The 12,725-nt window shown below is 34.4% G+C and overlaps 1 non-coding gene across 1 annotated transcript; it reads right to left on the bottom strand.

Annotated features, from left to right (window-relative positions):
• Window positions 1–691: 691 nt before the first annotated feature.
• Window positions 692–822, bottom strand: LOC114621450. The gene has a single exon (XR_003711432.1). It is a non-coding gene; the product is annotated as a small nucleolar RNA SNORA17 (small nucleolar RNA).
• Between the last annotated feature and the right edge of the window lie 11,903 nt (window positions 823–12,725).

Below are 12,725 nucleotides of genomic sequence, written 5' to 3'. Positions count from 1 at the left end.
AAGGAGCAAGGGAGTGGAAGGTGAGTTCTTTCTCATCCATGCTGCTACACAGCATACAAGTTATGGTGTCAGCTATCCCAGGATGGGACTCCAGGTGGTAGAAAAGGCCAGGACCCACCATGGTCCCAGGTGGCATCACTAGCTACTCACATCAGGCTGGTGGTCCTCATTATCCTTGGTTGTCCCGTTATGCCTCTCTTCATTATGCCCACCTGTTATTCCTCTCTTCATTATGCCCACATCCTTCAGATTCTACTTTCTTCCATTTCTCTACAACTTACTTGCTTCTCTCTCAGTAGTACCTGGAATCTCTGAGTATCTGGGGTTGTCTCAGGTGTGGATTCAGGAGTGTGATGACTCATTTATACATGATGATGCTAGACAGTGGTCATCTCAGGCATGGTCTGCTTCCCCAGGCCTGAATGACACCAGATTGGTGGTTATCTCAGGCTAGTTCCCTCTCTGCATCCCATGATGCTTCTCTAATATCTTAAGTGCTTTAGGCTCTCTGCTTGCCCTACCTGCCTGAGTAGCCCTTTGTGAGGGTCATCTGTATTGGGCTCACTATTCTCTGGCCCTCTGGTCCCTAGTAGGGTTCTTCTAGTCTGTAGCTTGCTCCCTGTCCTTGGGGCCCTTCTGAGTCTATTTGAGATCAGGCTGGTGGTTGTCTCAGTCTCATATTTTTCCAGAGAGTGTTAGGCTTCTAATCTATTTAAGTGTTGGTCAGAGCACTGAGCATTGTCACATCCTTTGTCCTCTCTGCCTCCTACTGGCACGCAAGTGACACAGAGTCCATACCTGCAATACACCTGTAGTGGAGGACTTTACTTATACTTTTATAAAAATTAATTTTATATAGTTTTTCATGGTTTTGGGACATGTGTATTCCAAAGTTATAATACATTAAACCAAGCATTCCACTTGTAAATTGTGGCAGTCTATTCTAGCCATCTCATGTACAGGGGATTAATTTGGCCAAGTTGATATCTGTTAAAATGATATGACCTAAAGAATCCTTCCTTGTGAGATATGTATATATATATATATATTTCTTTTCTCCATTCATGCATTCATGGCATTCATTTAATTGTTCACACTTGCTTTCACTTAATAAACTGGGACAACATGGCAAACATGATTCAGCTTTAAACATTACTTACATTCAAATCAACATTTCACATAAAGGTTTTAGTTGAAAATTCTGATTTTTTTATTTGCTTTAGGATAATGAGAAATTTTCTTTATCCCATAAATGTTTTAAGTCTGAAACCAGAATATTTGTGTTACAATTTAAGCCCGGATAGAGTGTCGTTAATGCTACTGCCTGTGTACTAGCACAGACTCCTGCTTCCTCTGGTCTTTCTTCATGATCCCATTCTTAGGTTGTGTTTTTACTGGTATTGAGCAAGGCACAGATTTGGATAATTAGTCAGGAATTTCACAATCTCAACAATGCAAATAAGACAACAGGTTCTGATCATCGAGGGTCAAACTCTTCAAGTGCAAGGTTTGCAAAGGCAAGCTTCTTCCGTCCTTGTGGTCTGCTTGTGTTTCATTCTGCAGGACACCACAGCCCCAGTAAGGCCTTCGAAATTCCCCTGTGAATTAGTAAGAAAAGCAAGACTTTTTAAAAATCGAAAAAGCAGCAGTTCCAATGAAAATATTAGAGTCCTGCAGAAGGACACATAGACTTGATCTTAAGTTGTAAGTAGGAAAGAAAATCTGAGGCTCTCTATAGTAACCCATAGGAAGCCCTTTGGCTACAAGATGTTGTCTTTTTTTCATATTAAAATTAAGTACAGGATTTTACATCTTTCATCAAACTAGGATTCTAGCTGAAGTTCTAGCAGAAACTGAGCCCTGAATTCACACCTTCTTATAAAAATCTTTGGTTACACAATGTCAAAGCCAGGGCCCTTTGACTTTGGTACACATCTTCAGAAAGGACCATATCTGTTATGTTTTAAATATGACAAGTCACCATAGGCTCATGTTATGAATGTTTGCTCTCCACCTGGTTGGTGGTATTTGGAAATGTGCTTAAAAGATTTGTGGAACTTGGAACCAATGTGTCATTTCTTCCAAGTACACTTGTTGATACTTTGATGGGTGTGACACTCTTGATACTTTGAGCCAAATAAATCTTTTCTCCTTTAAGTTGTTCTTTGGAATATATTGTCACTGTAACAAAAATTTTTCTAACATAACTCCTAAAATACAATGCTGACTCTATGGTGAACTATTTTTTCTGTAGCTACTATAGCAAATTGTAAAATCTTGGGGCCTTAAATCAAAATAAATGCAATTTTTCATAGTTGTGGATTCTAGAAGTCTGAATTATGGCAAGACTGTGGTCCCCAGAGGCTCTAGAGAAGATATGTTTTCTTCTTATTGTAGTTTTCTATAACTGTTGAACATTCACTGGCTTGGTCTGTTAATTCCATCAGTTTTCTCTTTGTGTGTGTTTTATCATTTTGATTAGCATCTTGCTTGTACAAATACACAGGATGATTCTCATGACACCACTTTCTAAGCCAGGGTATAAACTTTTTAAGAATCATTGCTTAATTCAGTTGTCAGACATAAAAGGTGACTCTTCACTTATAAAATATGAAGTAATATTTGAATATCATTGGATTAAAACTGGATTTTTCTGTTTTGAGACATCAGTCAGGTCTGTAGAGACAAGGAAAAGATCTTTTTATATGCATTTATTTTATGAAAAGATGAGCAAAGAGACAAAAGCACACTGAGTTCATAGCAGTTTTGAAATCAGTCCAGGCATATCCATCCACTTACTTCTCCACAAGAAGTCTTGGAAGTTAATTAGAGCAAGGCTTTCATCCTTGACAATAGTTCATTTCAATTCTTTCCTCTATATTCTGGGTTCTTGAGTGTTATCCCAGAATTATCTTTTTTTTTTCACAAAGTAAAAAGTACCTGCATTAGCTAAAAATTTATCAATCTGCTTTTTATCTTATGGGAGTCTTAAGGCTGTATTTATTTTAAAGTGTGATTGCAACCCCATAGGAAGAACAACGCCAGCTGGCTGGACTACCCAACCAAAGAGTATACAGGGAGGGATGCATGACTCCAGGTACATAGGGAGGAGAGGATGTCTTTGTCTGACATCAATGGGAGGGGAGGCCCTTGATCCTGTAGAGGTTCGATGCTCCAGCATAGGGAACACTGGAGCAGTGGGACAGGAGAGGGTTGGTGGGTGAGGGAGTACCCTCATTGAGGCAAATGAAAGGGAGGAGTGGGAAATTTTTGGATGAGGCACCTGTGGAGGGGTAACCAGGAAGTGGGCTATCATTTGAGATGTAAACAAATGGAATGATTAATATAAAAAATAAAGTGTTTGAATGCATTTTATTGTTCAATATAATAAAAAATACTATAAGTAACTGGGTCTTCTGAACATGTCATGTACTTATTATATGTAAATGTTATTGACATTCACCTCTGTACAGAGAAATATTAACTATCTACGAGGGAGTCTGGATCAGGGGTGTCTTCTTGTGTTTTGGCCTAGCCTGGGTTATATAATAAGATAGAGTCTCAAGGGAAAATACATTGAAAGGCAATCTGGTAGAAGATTAAATTCAGCTTCTGAAGTAGGCATAAAAGGAGGTTATGGATATGATATGCAAATATGTTGGCTGTGTGAAATTCTGAAATCATAGCCAAGTTTCCAGTGATAAACTTGTGGTTGCTAATGTCAGCAGGTCTAGCAGGAAGGAGGATGGAGTAGCTGTCAAGGATGGGAAAACTAGAATGATAAAAGCTTTCTGTGTCACCATCCCAACTTATAATGAATTCCTGTGAGGAAAGAACGCTGCTTCAATTTCACCCTTTGTATATCACAAAAATTATTTTCACCTCTTTTCTTCCAAAGAAAGAGAGTTCTGGTAAAGTTTCACTTTGTTGTGTCAAAATGAACACAGCTAGACTTTCAGTTTTTAGGCTAGAGCAGATGCTATTCAAGAACTCCTGACAGGGCAGGAAAGGCTGAGATGCCCTTATGCAGTTGATTGGTGTCTTAACAGGAGAGGGACAAGCAGATAGAGCTCATTAGAGTCTGTGAAAGGAACTACTACAAAGGGTGGTCAGTAGAAATGGACTAACTGCACCTGCTGGCTGGCAGCTGTCAAACTGAGAATTCCATTCTCCCATCTAAGAGACAGAGTACCTATCCTTGATGATGATAAGAGGTTAAAAGAATGCCTTTAAGTTCTTGGGATATATACTTCTGAGGTTTAAGAAATATTACTTCATGATTACAAACTTTTCTGAAGTAAATGTGCTAAAAATAAAAGTAGTGAGGAGTCTATCAAGGGACTGTCTACAGCCAAGAGTAAGGTCCCCTGACAGAATCAGCATTGAGCTTTCTCAGCCATATTTGTTAATGAGAGCGTGAAGTCATCCTTAAAGCATGACATTAGGATCCTAGGAGCCATTCTAGGTCCAAGGGCAACAACATGAATTAATTATTTACATACAAAGGGATCTCCATTACTTAATCAAAACATGCAGAAACATACATTGTATGTATAATACATTTAGTAAAGTCAATTTAATATATTGCTATAGACAGACAAGTTACTGGTATTATTATTTCCTTTGGGGTATTTTAGTTTGAAAGTATGGCCTCTGAAGGGTTAAGCAGATGATAAGTAATTTCTTCATGTGTCCTTTCATATTTTTGCATTCTTTAACTTGACTTTGAGGCACCAATCATGTTTAACGTCAGGATTTTGCTATTGTTTTAAGTATAGTATTCTAAAAACAGTTTTACGTTTTCTGAGATTTGATTTGTCATATATGAGGTTTAGAATACAATCATTGTGCGTTGTTACAGTTTATACAAAAGTCCATCGAGTCCACTTAAAATGTTAACTCAGCTGCATAGTACGTTTGACATTATTACCTACATACAGAGGAAGAAAGTAAATGGATTTACTGTAACTTTTCACTGTTCTGGAGTCTGGAAATGTCTGTAAACCTATTGTTTTACTCTAAATCCACGTGTAAAGAGTACTCAAACCCCCTAAATTATATTTCACCTATTAGTTCACTGTTTTTCTTGTTATAATCACAAATCTAATAAAGATACACAACATAAACAGAGGACTTAAGGTGGTAAAGCGTCAATTTTCCCCATTTTTGCATTCTAAACAATGATTCCATCAAGACAGAACAGTAAACTGGTTTATTACTACAATTTAGAAAAATGAGAAGGCCTGAGTTCATACTACATTGACTATGTTAGCTCATTTGTGATCAACAATGTTTTATTTATCAAAATATTATGTTGCCCTGCCATAGAGTTTCTATGTGACAACATAACACTATGACCAAAACCAACTTGGAGAGCAAAGAGTTCATTTTATCTTGCAGATCTTAGCTCATAATACAGAGAATTTCTGGAAGGAACCTGGAATAGTGACCATGAAGAGATCACAGAGGAGTGATATTTACCACATGCCATTCTGGTGGCACAATTATCTCAATTGAGGCTCCCGCTTTCCAAATAATTATAGCTTGTTTCAAATTGGCATAAAACTTGTTGGTATAACCCCTGATAAATATGAAATTTCCTATGCCAACAAATCTTCAATAGACCTGTAGGGAAAAATATAGAAATAATGTCATAATGTGGATTTCAATGTAATGGCAATAAATGAAAGAACCATGGTGATAAGAGAATGCAAGTATTCTTCAATGCTTATATAGTCCACTAGAGCTGATAATGAATAATGAATCTTGCTTAGAGAGCACTTTCTTTGGAAAGTAGTCACTGTCTTTTTGACCGTCTTTTTTTTTAACTATATCATCCTGCTGAATTACTGCCACTTAACCCCTCAAAGATTTTTTGTACAATACCCATAATGCCTTCCCTATGACTTGCACTGTAGAAAGTGACCGTGCCCATTAAATTTAGCAAGGTACTTTCAAGTGCCTAAGACATCACTCAAAATAATGAACATATAAGTCATACAGTTTTATTTTAAGAAGTAATGATTTGAACTAAATAAAAAGAAATTTCTGGAAATATGTATTAAATAATTAGAATTTTATGCTAAGGTAAAGGATGAAGATGAGAATTGTAGCAATGAAAAGTCTAATTAAATTATTCATCTTATTCCTTAAGTAATTATGTAAGGAAGGAAAATTTGCAGTGAACTGCTCAGTGGTTGTAAATTTCAACAAGCTCAAAAATAAGTGTGAGCACAGTTCATTCAAAAGCTGTGTGATTAAGTCAAATGTGAAATATCAACAGCAAGCCTGGAATTGCTAAATTCACTGATCGAACTTCGAGAACTCAACTGAAGTTTACAAAAGATAATGAAAGAGATAGAATGGAAGTATAGAACGATGCCCCAGAGTATTATATATATTTGGCAGATGTTAATACCCTTGATAAGGTTGACTTTTCTATCTCAACCTAAAGGCTTTGAAGAAGTATATATGAGCATTTCAATTATAAGGGTGGCATGATTAAACTTCTCCGGAAATGTTATTTACAGTCAATGTAACATACATCTCCATCATAAAATTAGCCAAAGCTTGGGAAAATTCTTCTATCTATCCATTTACTTTTCTTCATTTTTATGCCAGTGGTCAGGAATAAAACTACTGAGTGTTTAAACCCAGTAAATATAACATTTCTAGAGTGTAAATCACCTAAAAAAATTGAAGAGAACACAATTCTCTACGAATCCAATACCATCTTTCCATCTCACATCAATTTAAGTCCGGCAGATGTTGAATTGAGAAAATAAGCTACTAGTATGATGAGTATGGTCTTTGTTTACTACTGAAAATTATAGAGATTTAATGTCACTAGGCAAAGATGTTCATGTGGCAAATTCTCACAAAGATTAAGGGAAGATTCTAAACTCTCTTCATTAGACATTGTGGGGAAGGAGAGTGTTGGTTTTTCCTCCTGTTTCAATGGACATACTGTGGAGAAGCACACTCTGACCTGAGTGCCCAGTTTTGCCCAGATTTTTAACTGCCTACATTTCTGACTTGCCTTTTAACGTGGATGATACTATGTGAACTGAATTCCATAATTTCCACTGAGTCACGGGATTTACTGTACTTATTGTCTCACAGCTAATTCACGTGCTGAGAAATAGTCGTTCATAAATACATTTCTGTAGAGAATGGTAGTATGAGAAGCATCATTTCCGAAATCAAAGGGAAAACAACAGTTGATTTTTCAGGAAATGTTAAAGTCCAGGTTACAGAGAAGCATTTACAAAAATCATGTTGAGCTTACAACGTTAGGGAAATTAGAAGAGAACGGCAAAATTGCAAATAATATTATCTCAATCACACCAATATTATTTTTCTCTCAAGGTTTTGGAAAATGAATACAAGATGAAAAAACATTAATTTCCCCCCAAAATGATATTTAGACATAGAACGGTTTGCATAAAAGTTATCACAAGTAGTTTTCCTGTTACTCTTCTCAGTGTATCACAGGACCAATGAAATCTTTGGGTTTTTTTTTGTGCAATCTTTTCTATTACTCATCTTCTATACCTATTTTCTGCTATAAATTTACACATGATTTTCTGTGCTTGTTTTATTGCTATGGTATATATTCTATAATAGTTTAAAAAAATCACTTAGTGCAAACCAACTAACTCAAAATATTGTTACCCATAAGTCCCATATTTATTTAGGATTGGCCTAATCATCATGGGATTTTTTTATTAAATAGTTTGACTTCTGAGTTGTCGCCATGGAAATGATTTGGAAGACAGCAGGCGTAGCCAAGATAGACTAAATGATTGTGTTATGTTTAGTGTTCACACAGCATGCTTTACTTTAATTGATTACGCTATGACCAAGCTTAAATTAGTAATAGAAAGTGCTGATAGAAAACAATTAATTTTCAATCACACCCTTTACATCATGGTAGCAAGTTAATCTAAGTAAAAAGGAAATTATTTATATTAAGCTTTTAAGACAATGTTGATAATTGGAATACATACTAGGTTAAAGAACTTATAAACACAATGGACAGAAAAACAGAAATTAATATATTTTTAATTAGGATAGAATTATATTGTATTTTTGTTCTAAAAGAAAATAATATAACAAAAAGTTAGAATGAATATAAATTCTTGTATACTTGAAATTGCAAAGATTATTTTTGTTATGCCTAAAATAAAATTACACAAACAATCATCAGTAAATGAATAAGTGCAAATTTGACTGGTTTCAAAGTTTTTCCAGTGAGAATTATGGTCAGTTTATTTTTGGAGCTAATTTTAACACAAATAACACTCCATCATCATCATCATCATCATCACCACCACCAATAATCATGAAATTCCTATTTTTTTATAAAGTAAATTTTTGGAACACTAATAAATACAAATAATGTGGTAGTCTGAGTAAAGTTGGCCCAGGGAGTGGCACTATTTGGAGGTGTGTCCTTGTTGGAGGAAGTGTGTCACTATGGCATGGGAGCTTAACCACATGGGACCAAGTTCTCTCCTAGTGGCCTTCAGATGAAGCTGTAGAACTCCCTGCCTTTCCTGCACCAGGCATGCCTGGATGCTGCCATGTTCCCCCCTTGATGATAATAGATTGAGTCTCTGAACCTGTAAGCCAGTCTTAATTAAATGTTATACTTACAATAGTTGCCTTGGTTGTGTTGTCTGTTCACAGCAGTTACTAAGACAAATGGAAATTACTATAACACTAATAATAATAATAATATAAGTAGATATGATTATTTGTATATAGCTAAAATAACCCAATAAGTTTACTGTAGTATAGTAAAACAACAGACAAAATAAATACAGTGACTATTTTTACAGAGTATCTCTTCTAGCTCTTGGGCATAACTATATTTAAATATCATAGTATATAGTTATATTGTAAAATAAAATCCTGTACACTATACAGCCAAGTATGAAAAACTTTCATAGGGTATTATGATGACAAATCTTCACTGGTAGCTTTCACTCTGGGTCTTACTGCAAGAAATGTTAATTTTGAAAAGTCTATGACTGGGAAGAAGAGAACACAATTTGGGGGATTTACTTCTTTCAAGTTTACTATCTGCAGAGTTGAGAAAATATGGACAATACCACACAAAACTACAAGGCACAGGGAATGATATCAGATGCTCTCATTGCTGTCACATCAGCCATGCATTTACAGGAATTTATGTATACAAAGGATCGATTATGGCCATTTCACAATTCTCAGGGATTGTGTACAAGACCATGGAATTTTACTTTCTACTATGCTGTATATGTTGTCTAACAAATCCCTTGCAGACAGAGGCTTAGGCTGTGTCAAACTTGTTAAATAAATAATTTTAGTATATGTGTTGTTGATGTGAGTACCTGCTACATTCACAGATGTGAAAAGCTGTCTTGTTTGTTTCAAGAAGATATTGAGTATTCTTTATGCTGCTCTTGTGCTTAAAGGAGCCATGCAGGTTATAAATATTTGGTCAGAACTTGTGTCTTCTGTTGAAACTCTCATTAAGCCCATAGCCTTTGTTACTAAGTTCTCCTAGCTCAGACACAGGTATGCTACTAAATAACCCACATCCTGCCTTTCTGTGTTTATAACCTCTGTGTGAATGAATTATGATTTGAGAAAAAATAAATTATAAAAAAATAATGAATAAAGCCCTCTGTGTTTTATGAAAGCAACGAAATAAACCACAACCAGAATTCTTTAATTCAAGTTTTAATTCATGGAATATGTCAATAGAAAAGTCTGAAATAACATAGGTATTAAAAGGAAGAATTAAAAAACCTGAGTAAATAGGCCTATGTGAAAATTTTAGACTACACCAAATACACATGCAAATACAGTCAACATAACTAGAATCATATCTATACTAACGATAGGTATTCCAAAAGACTAAATAAGTTTTAATACATTAAAAATTCTGAAGGTATGCTTTTATGGTCATAGTGTATTCACTTAGAAATTAACATATTTAAATTCAGGATATTACCCGTAGTACAAGTGGTACTGTAAAACTGATCTAAATAACTCTAATTGTTCTGAGAGAAAATTAAAATTGGAATGTCTCTTTGGAATTGAAGGACTCAGAGAATGCCTATCAGATTCATTAAACATTTGGTAAAAGGTATATTAAAATCTACGAAGGCCTTTATTAAAAGAGTTTGTATGATACACTGTATAATCATTAAATTTCAGTTCATTTACTGGAAAAATTGGGTAACATTTGTGTGTAACAGTAAGTATGACTGGTAGTTTGAATAAATATGGCCCCAGTAGACCCATAAGGTGTCACACTATCAGGAAGTATATTTTGTAATGGTATGGCTTTGCTGAAAAAATTGTGTCACTACCTTGTTAGTGAAGGTTTGTCATCATAATAGCCTATGAAAGTTTTTCATACTTAGCTGTATAGTGTACAGGATTTTATTTTACAATATAACTATATACTATGATATTTCAATACAATTATGCTCAAGAGCTAAAAGAAAAACTCTGTAAAAATTGTATTGGGCATGGCATTCCCAATGGAAGAGTTAGAGAAAGGACTGAGGAGCTGAAGGGGTGCAACCCCAATAGAAAGAATAATAATTTCAACCAACCACATTTCTTAGATTTTCTAGGGACTAAACCATCAACAAAGGAGTACACATGCAGGAACCCATGACTCCAGCTGTATATGTAGCAGAGCATGGGCTTATCGAGCATCAAAGGGAGGAGAGGCCTTTAGTCCTGTGAAGATTTGATGCCTCAGTGTAGGGGAATTTGAGGGGAGGGAGGAGGGAGTGGGTGGTGGGTGCGGGAACACCATCATAGAAGTAGTGGGGGAGGAAGGGGATAGAAGGTTTCATGGGGGAGGGGGGACAGAAAAAGGGTAACATTTAAAATGTAAAAAAATATCCAATAAAAAAAGTTAAGCTAAAATAAATCTTTCATTCCCTTAAGTTGTTTTTCTCAACTATCTTGTCCATCGCAATGGAAATCTGATTACACATAAACAGTTTTAATAAAAAAACTGGTTTTTTTTATTATGGGCTGTGCAATGGAAAAATAAATTATATCCATTTAGTAAAAGATTGGCTGTGGCTTCCTTGCTAGGACAGATGAGTAGAGCTTTTGATAGCATTCTATCATTTCACAATATCATGCCACATGTATGCAAATTGGAAAGAAAATATCAGTGAGGTCAGTTCTATTATGATATTTCCCTTGATCTTAAGCTACAGTCTGAAATCTTCAATGATCGAATGTAAATTCTTATGTTTTTCACACATGATATTTCTTTACAAATATAGCATGCCTTATCACAATTTATATCTATGAGCTGGCTCGACTTTGAGGCATATGAAGATGTGAAAGCAAAGATGAATAATAATGTGTTCTAAGAATCATGTTTGCTTTAAAACTTTTAAGATTTTATAGCATGTGTGTTTAGGTGTGTGTGTGTGTGTCTGTCTGTATATATATATATATATATATATGTATGTTTCATCGTATATGTTTGGAGGTGAAAGAAGTGATTCTCTCTTTTTTACCATGTGGGTATCAGAGATCAAATGTAGGCATTAAGTTTAATTGCAAGCACATTTAATTACAGATCTGTCTAATGGGTCACCTGAACATACTGTAGATGATCTGTATATATTTTAAAATACTATGTGTCAATATGTGCTGAAAGTCATTAAGAAATGATAAGAAATACATACACACATATACATATAAGTATATGTGTATATATATATATGTGTGTGATGTATGCATACATATATGTATATGTATATATGTGTATATATATAATATATAATGTGTTTCTAATAAGAAATTTGTTTCTAATAAGAAATTTCAGATCTGCAATAACCATTAAACTATTACCATGCCCTTAATTGTGGTGAGCTAGAACCCCAAATTTCCTGTTATTCAATCAAGGAAAGAAAGTAACCAGGAAGAAGAAGGAAGCACAGAGAAAATATGTAATTGCAAGCAAATATTTCATGAATGTGTGTGAAAATGTCATAATGATTCCCATTAATTTGTTAAATGAAATATAATAACAATATTTTCAATGATACAGAAGGAAGCACGGAATTGAAAGAGTGTAACATTGATAAATGAATATAAAAGGATTGTATGGAAACATAATTATAAAACTTACTTCCAAAAAAATTTATTTTTTATATAAGTATTCTGCAGTAAAAGGCTTCACTGAAATAGGAGAGTTCAACCATTTTAATAAAACTGGTCAGACAATTGAGTAAATACTTCAAGGTCCAATTATTATTTATTTATTTATTTTTAGCTTTCTCATGCAATATTCTGGGATTATTATATAGTTATTTCATATTCAAAATGATCATTTAAGAAAATCTTTATTGGGTATTATCAAAGTATGTTGCTAAAATCACCAACTGTTTAAATAAACAATTAGTGAATGAATTATTAAATATAGAATCATTCTGAAATACTTATAGTTCTTTTCATTAAATAAATAAAGCATACCAATTAGTTACAACACACATATATACACCTAAATACACATCTTCTAATTTAACCATGTGTACTTTATGAGAACATTATATAACTTGATTTGACACTCACCAAAATTAAAAAGAAAATCTATTCACACTGAAAAGCCTGAAGATGTCAACATACTGATTATGTATTGTTGATATTATGTAGTATTTCCTACGAATGAAGAATGACAAACTGTAAATTAC

This window comes from Grammomys surdaster, unplaced genomic scaffold (assembly GCF_004785775.1).
Source record: "Grammomys surdaster isolate TR1022 unplaced genomic scaffold, NIH_TR_1.0 174, whole genome shotgun sequence".
In the NCBI taxonomy this organism is placed as follows: Eukaryota; Metazoa; Chordata; class Mammalia; order Rodentia; family Muridae; genus Grammomys; species Grammomys surdaster.
The sequence above is the reverse complement of the archived record's forward strand: the minus strand, read 5'-3'. Positions and strand labels throughout refer to the sequence as shown.